This window comes from Channa argus, chromosome 8 (assembly GCF_033026475.1).
Source record: "Channa argus isolate prfri chromosome 8, Channa argus male v1.0, whole genome shotgun sequence".
Taxonomy (NCBI): domain Eukaryota; kingdom Metazoa; phylum Chordata; class Actinopteri; order Anabantiformes; family Channidae; genus Channa; species Channa argus.
This window is the reverse complement of record NC_090204.1, coordinates 26,500,580-26,508,604: the sequence shown is the minus strand read 5'-3', so window position 1 is coordinate 26,508,604 and position 8,025 is coordinate 26,500,580.

Genomic DNA, 8,025 nt, shown 5'->3' with positions numbered 1-8,025 from the left:
ACATATAAAACAAGTCTGTAGAGCAGCCTTCTTCCACCTAAATTTCCAAAATTAGGAGAATCCTGCCTTAAAGTGATGCCAAAAAAGTCCATGCATTTGTTACTTCTTGGACTATTGTCCAATTTTTGGAATGCCCCATTAACTCCCAAAAAAGTCTGCAATTATTCCAAAATCCTGCAGCAAGAGTGCTGACTGGAACCAGCAAGAAAGATCATATTTCACCTTCACTAGCTTCTCTCCATTGGCTTCCCATTAAATCTAGAATAGAATTTAAAACCCTATATAAATTACCTTATGGTTCCATATCACACAATTCTCAAAATTAATATATATTAACATATCTCACAATTAACTTAAATAAAAACTGAGCAAAAGTGGAAACTTTATGTGGCGTTAAAATATCGAAATGATCCCAGATGGTTACATAAATATCAGTCTCCTCCTTTAACCATGGATACAGTCAAAAGTAGTGATCCTGATAAACACAATTTGGTGCTTCACTTCCTTACAACACAGCAGCTGTATCCATCACGTGATTTATCTCAAACCGACAAACACATCAATATGGGTTTTCACTCTTTGTGCTTGATACACAGAAAAGATTTTTCTGTATGTATTTTTGCATTTAGTGTTTCTGTGTGCATTTCTTTCTCTTGTATTCTCTTACTGGTATGGATACCAGCGGTGGCTTCCTGCATGTCCAGGTCCTAATACCACTCTAAACAGTGCCACTGATTTACTGTAAACATTACAACTCAACAGAACTGTATTCATTAGAAATCCTGACAGCCTGAAGTGTCATGGACAGCACTGCAAACAAAGGAACGAACAACCGGAGAAGCTAACATTGTTATTACAAACCAGCACAACTACACAGCCCCGGCCCTAATGGAAACCTCTTCATCTGATGGACTCTTGTGACCACTAGTACCCTCACCATCTAAAACAACTCCTCCTCCTAAGAATAGGGGGGGAAGGGGGGGGGAAGAAATCTCCAATGTAATCCTCTCATCTTTAAACAACCTAACCTCAAAGATGGAAGACCTCAGCTCCCAATTCCCAACCGGACCGGAAATAAACAAATGCAAAGAACAAATAAAGGTGCAAGAGAAGCAGCTGTCCGATGTAATGAAAGAAAACCCTGCAGTAAGAGAAAAAACTCTAAAATAAGGGGGATACAATCTCCGGTCTCTGGGAACAAGAAGGTGAAAACACGAGACAGCATGATACACATTATCTCCAAAATAACACTGCAAGGGGCTACGCCGATGGATAATATCATCAACACAGTGCATTGGACGGGAGGGAAACAAGAGGGTAAAATGCGACAGATTATCATACCATCTGTGACGAGACAACATAAGGATGCTGTCTGGAAATCTGCAAGGAATTCGGCAGCCACTTGGCCCAGAATTGTAAATTAGCTTTCTTCAGAGGTAACACTGCCGTTATAAATGGTCAGATAATCGCAGCCTAACAGGCTAAAAAATCCCCTAAATAATGGAGACATTCAAAGACAAATAAATCACACGTTCACAGTTAATTTCCACCAAATACTTTGTCAGAAAAAGACGACAACTTAATAAACTGGATCTGATCTAGGCTTTACTTTTCCAAAAGACTTTTTTTGTTCAAACCAATGTTTTCTCTTTAAACATGCATTATATGATTGACAATTATCTGTCATGATTCTCAGAGATGATAACGATGGTTAAGTATTGTTACGCTAGCTTCTATGACTATGTTGCGCAGCTCTCTGGCTGTAGCGTAATTAATCACTCCCTGTTCGCACTATGCCAACTGAAGAAGCATAGTCTACGCCCACCATTACGTGGGCCAAAAAAGTTGCTACTTTCTCACTCTCATGGTGCAATCAATTATGTCGTCAGTCGCACCATAAAAGAGCAGCTTTTATGAAGATCTTCCCTCAAACGGACCTTTTTCCCTTAGCCAGCATACTGTACTAGTGGGGCCAGTACTGACATACAGCAGCTTGGAGCAGGAAAAACAGAACCCTGCTTCACAGCTGGACTGCCCCAAACCGTGAAAAGTAAAAGGGGTGGGGGGGTCACAGCTGTGAATTCACCAGCAGACAGTGGGAAAGCAGAAAGAGAAAGTGGGGGAGGGGTGCCAAGCACTTGCTATGTACGCTACGGGCCTGGGAACCAGAATATAGAGACAAGACAACTAACCGTCACCAAAGTGTGCACTCTGGAACTGGAGAGTGAGGGGCTTGAAATGGCTCAAAGATAAAACTGGACGAAAGAGCACGCGGAGGACTAAAATGCCACCAGGCATATGTCCTCCAACAACATCCGTCTGAGCAGCCCCACAGAGGAAGCATTCCTCTTGTGGAGTGTGCCCAGATGACCTCTGGAGTCTGTGCCCCAGAGGATTGATATGCCTGAGAAATGGCTCCACACAGCCAGTGGGCCAGGTGCTGAGCGGAAAGAGTCCCGCAGAGCCCTCCTTGTAATGCAAAAAAAGGCGCTCGGAAAGCTGTATAGCGGACATGCCTCCCATCTGGCGCGCTATATGAGAGGAAGCATGTTCTCAGAAGTGTGAGGGGGCACAGCCAGAACATCCAGACTTGAGGTCTCTGCGGATGGAGAGACACTCCAGGGAGACTGAAAGGGCAGAGAGGCCACTCACTCTCTTCATGAAGGTGAGGACCAAAATAAGTGCTGTCTTCCATGGGAGGAGCCTGAGGGAAATCTGAGCTGTGACATGGCGGCAAATAGGACACTGTCTGCATGTCCTTCATGAGGTGCTGAAAATAAGACCATCAGGGCAGATAGGTCCCTCCAGCATATTCTTTCTGATGGCATTTGCGATGGAAGAGAGATGAATGGGTACACATGGCAAGGATGGAGCTGGAGAGCTTGCAACATATTTGGCGGGAAGAGCGTCGGGTAGCAGAGCCTTGCTAAAATAAAGATGTTGTTAGCTGCCACCGCAGATTGAACCATGCATCGATGGGAGCGATCAGCGAGGCGGGTTGCAAGGCATCCATAGGAGAGGGCGGGGTGGGGCACCGGCCAACTCTGAGGTTGTATTTCATTCCGAAGAGAGTGGCATGGCTTGGTTCCACGGTCGGGACTGGCAGAAAGCCATTGTTGGTGAGATCCTCCGACTTGGTGATGGGGGCGAGGTGGAAACCGGAGCCTTAGGCTTAGCCGGGTCGTTGGCAAACCCTTGTAGATAGATGGCCACCATAGGAAATCTCAGTGAAGTAGGGATGGGCCAGAATGCTTGCCTGGGGTTGGTGGTGGATAATTACACCACTTTCTGTTCCCTGTTTATTCCAAAATTCATCATCAGTCATTATTGTTCACACCTGTTCCCCTCACTATTTAGACCCAGTTCTCCCCACAGTTCACTGCTAGAACCTCGTCTTACTCCCGGACAGTAAACCTTGCTCCTTGGTTTACCTGACCTGTCTAATTGGGAGTCTGAACTCGGTCTTGGTCTATTTCTTATTCTGTTTACTAGTTTGTAGTCTAGGTTTAGTATTTTTGTTCAGTGTAGTATGTATTTCTGCTACCTGCCTTGTAATTTTTCATAAGTTATGTTTCATAAGTTATTTAGTTTACTCCCTCTTACTGTCTGTTCACATGGATCTACCTTAATTCAAAACATTGACAGTACCAAAAGAAAAGCTGTGTTTATGTTTTTTAAAGACCAAAAGGCACATTGCACTCTAATTCAAGAGTCAAATTAGTCAAATCAATGGGCGATAAGGTTTATTTTCACATGGCACATCACGATAAGCAAGTGTCGCCTTTCTTTTTAATGACTGTCCTGGGAAGTAATTATCTGGCTGCTGTGTGACTCATTTATAATCTTAGGACATGTGTATGGTCGCAACAATATGAGCCAAAACAAATTATTAATACTACAAATTCAGACTGAGATACAAACAAAAAAAAAATCTATTTTCATTATAATAGTAGGTGACTTCAATATCGAAAATGAATGGATGGATGGACAGATCCCCACCCAAAACTTCAGTTTATCTCCTTAATCCTACTATGGAGAACTTTTGCAATAATCTAAATCTTTCGGACTCCTGGAGAGGCCTTAACCCACACTGTAAACAATTATCCTGGCTTAAACCAGATGGCTCCATAAAACCTAGGATTGGCTATTAGTGGGTTTCTCATCCTCTATCCGACCACATCTATATCACCAGTTTTACTCACAGATCACTGACTTATTACCATGCAATTTAAGCACCCCCCCCCCCAAAAAAAAATGTTGACTCAAATTCAACACCAGCCTCTTAAAGAATCGTTTAGTTTTTGTAAGTTATAAGTTTTGCAAAGGAGTAAAACTAACTATATTAGAAACGGCAAAAGATACTGGTTTCTTACGGGAATCCATCAAATATAAAATGTTTATCTATGAACTTCATCAAAAACCTAAAAGCATTACATATCACAAGCATCGCATTTTCTTCGCTTTACTAATCACCGGTAATCAGTTTCCCCTGCTCTCACCTCTCTGCTTATATACCGCCTCAGTTCCCTCATCAAGCTGCGCGACTTTCCAGCCTTCATCGTTGCTGTCCACGGTTCGGACCACGCTATGTTCGTTGACCTGGCTCTGCCTGCCGCTCTGGTTAGTGAGTAACAGCTACCTATTGACTCTCACTGTTGCCGACCATAAAAATTACGCTAAGGATTATGAAAACTGCTAAATGCCCATAAGGAATCAAGATCATCGCGGACCTTTGTAACCATGGCAATGTAAGGAGAACGTTTTCCATGCTATGCTTTGATTTACGCCATGTATATGTATCTGCCAATCAGACGAGTGTTTGACTACGTGTTCATGGATCACACTGATTAGAAGTCCGTGACGCTTGATTTAATAAAGTATTACCAACTAAATATTCACTGAAAGGGATTTTCATGCACACTATTACTGTGAATCACTTTACGTTCATGAACAGAAATGATAGGATTCTGGAATTGTGCTCTTGGTTTTCCACATCTCGCATCATTGGAGTTTTATATTGTGTCACTAAAGAGATTAGAGTTCTTTTCACGTCGGGGATTGGAGATCCACCACGGCTACGTTCCACGCACTCAATACCAGACCTGATCTCTGCGCTACGGACCCAGACCACTACATCTTGCCCAGTGGACCCTTCCCCCATTGTTCCCCTACCCTTTTTTTTTTTCAAGCTACTCATCCCTGCCAGACTGCCAGGACCATACTCCACCCCTCCCAGTAAGATCCAGACTCGGCTTGTCTCCTCACGCACTCTAGTAAGTCTTGTCTCTTGTTTAGACTCCATATCCCACAAGTCAGTGCCAAGTACTCATCTGTGTCCTCCCTCATATACTGGAGATGAGCGCCATTTAGTGAGTCGGAGGACTTACAACATCATCATCCTGCTTTGCCAACAGTTACATTCTATGATAAGCTTTATTAGAACTGAGAAGTTTTGTCAAGCACCTTTATTGGGTCCTACCCCAAAACTAGCACATTACAAATTGCTGTAGTAAACCCAATCTCAGTAAATTACAAAATGCAATTATGAACCTTCCAAGGAAAACTGGATGACCTTTAATTAAAAGAAAAACGTGCATATATACGATCAAGAGCTAAATGGTTTGAGGAAGTAGAAACTAAAGTTCCTTCTACAACTGTTTAACTTTGGACAAAAGTCCCGCTCCAGAATGTATTAATAACCAAATTCTTCCAGTGACTGAGACAAGGTTATATGCTTTGTCATAAACCAGACAATAACTGTAAACTTATAATCTATGTAAGGAATCTATTTCCCTATTAAACAATGATTATAAAAGATTCGTTCAAAACTTCGCCTGAACATTATTCCCTCATATAAGTGTAACTCAATCAGGACTTGTAAAGGGTTGCTCATATCACAAAATTAATTAATACAGGATTTGATCATAGTGACTTATTAGAAGATGATGGCTAATTCTCTTTCTAGACTTTTACAAAGCTTTTGATTCTCTCGAACACTCCCTTATCTTCTGTATCTTAGAACTATTTTGGCAAAAACGTCTGCAACATTTATGCCTGCTTATCAGAGGGCTCATCACCCAGATTTGAAATTGAATGAGGCGTAAAGCAAGGGTGTCTCATTTCACTATCTCTTTATCACAGCAGAATTACTTGCGATACTTAATATATATATAACTCAGATCAGAATAAGCTTACTATATGTGACCACCGAATCCAAGTCACTCAACTTGCAGATGAGACATAAATTTTTCTAAAAGATCCTGAAGGAATTGCAAGGCTAACCTTGACCACGTGTTCATGGATCACACTGATTTATTAAATCAAGCGTCACAGACTTCTAAAGTATTAACAACAATATATTCACTGAAAGGGATTTTCATGCACACCAATACTGTGACTTAAGGAAGAATCTACTCAACCAAAATTGAAAGTCTGGCAAGGTGTATTTACCCTGCATCCTCTTTATCCATTTCTACAAAAGCCAGTAAAGCCACTGATCAGTTACATTTCTAATTATTTGTTTTTGAAAAGCGCCACACTATCAAAAAAGCAGAACTTATAAAAAAACTACAGTAATGGTGGAGTACAAGCAAAAGACTTCTAATGTATTAATGGAACTTTCAAAATGTATTGGCTTAAGCACTTTATGAAAGATGGCAACAGCATTTGGTTTTACATTCCCAGAGCTTTATTTAAAAAAACTTGGGTATTGATCATTTTCTAAAGTGTGACTTCCAAATTGATGCTCAAACTGTCCTTATTCTACCAGCAGGTAGACAATCAATCATATCATAACAATCATAAGAATCATCACTAATATGGAACCACAGATGTACTGTACATATAAAAAATCTAATATATTTTGAGGAGTGGATGAAAAAAGACATTTGGTCAGATTTTTGCATTAAATATAACCTGAATTGTACAAAATAGCACTTCAATTCTATGATAAAAGTTATCCCTAGTTCACTGGTGCTTGGTACAAAACATACCTATAGCTCATCCCACCTCCCTCAATAACTATTTTTAAGATGCAAAAATTTACTAACAAATACCTGTTATCTCACAAATATTCATCTAGCAATTTCTAATAGGAATAACATTTTTTTTCAAAAGGGGATGTTAAAATATTAAGAAAAAATATCAAAAATTCTACTACTATACTATCTAAGGCAAAAGAAATCCATTATAGAATTCTCTATCCATCAAAAAAGCTCCAAAGAAAAATATTTGGCATTGATCACAAAAATTGCATTTTCTGTGATAACTTTGAAGGAGGTAATTTATTTGTCTTCTGTGACCAGTCATCAACTTTCTGGAATGACATGCATGATTGGTGTGCTTCCAAAATACCTGCCCTTCAGTCAAAATATTGTATTTGGCATATCACTACCTCCAAGATCCATCTGAATTCCTTATAAATATCCTGCTGTAAGTTGGAATTTTTTACTCACAAATGTAAATGAGGAATTTCAATAATAGTCTATTTTCAGTTTTCCTAAGAGACCTTGAAAATAACTTTTTTCCCTCTCTGAAATATATGGATAAGAAAAATTGTATGTTTGCTTATATGCCAGGACTTTGTCATTATAAATGACACATGACTGTATCCTCTAGCAAACCACCCCACCCAATTTTCCTATTTATTTTACTGTACTTTTATTTTTCTCCTTTAATGTGCTATCTTTACATGCTATTCTGTTATATGATAATATACTGCCAATTACAAATTGTGCTTTGTTTTTGTTGTACAACTGTAAACTGTACATGATTGTTCAATGTCAAATTATTTGTTACATATCTAAATACAGCTTAAGGAAAAAAACACTGATCACCTCTGGCTCATCAAGCTTGACAGCAGCACACTGTTTGATGACTAATTGTCAAATAATCCTTTTGTGTAAGAAGGGGGCAGGACACTTATTAATTTGGTTGGATATACATGTAAGTTGGTTTGCAGAGTGACCACTCAAATTTAACTAATTAGGTTTTTACATTTATGTAGGATTCATTAACCCTTTAGCG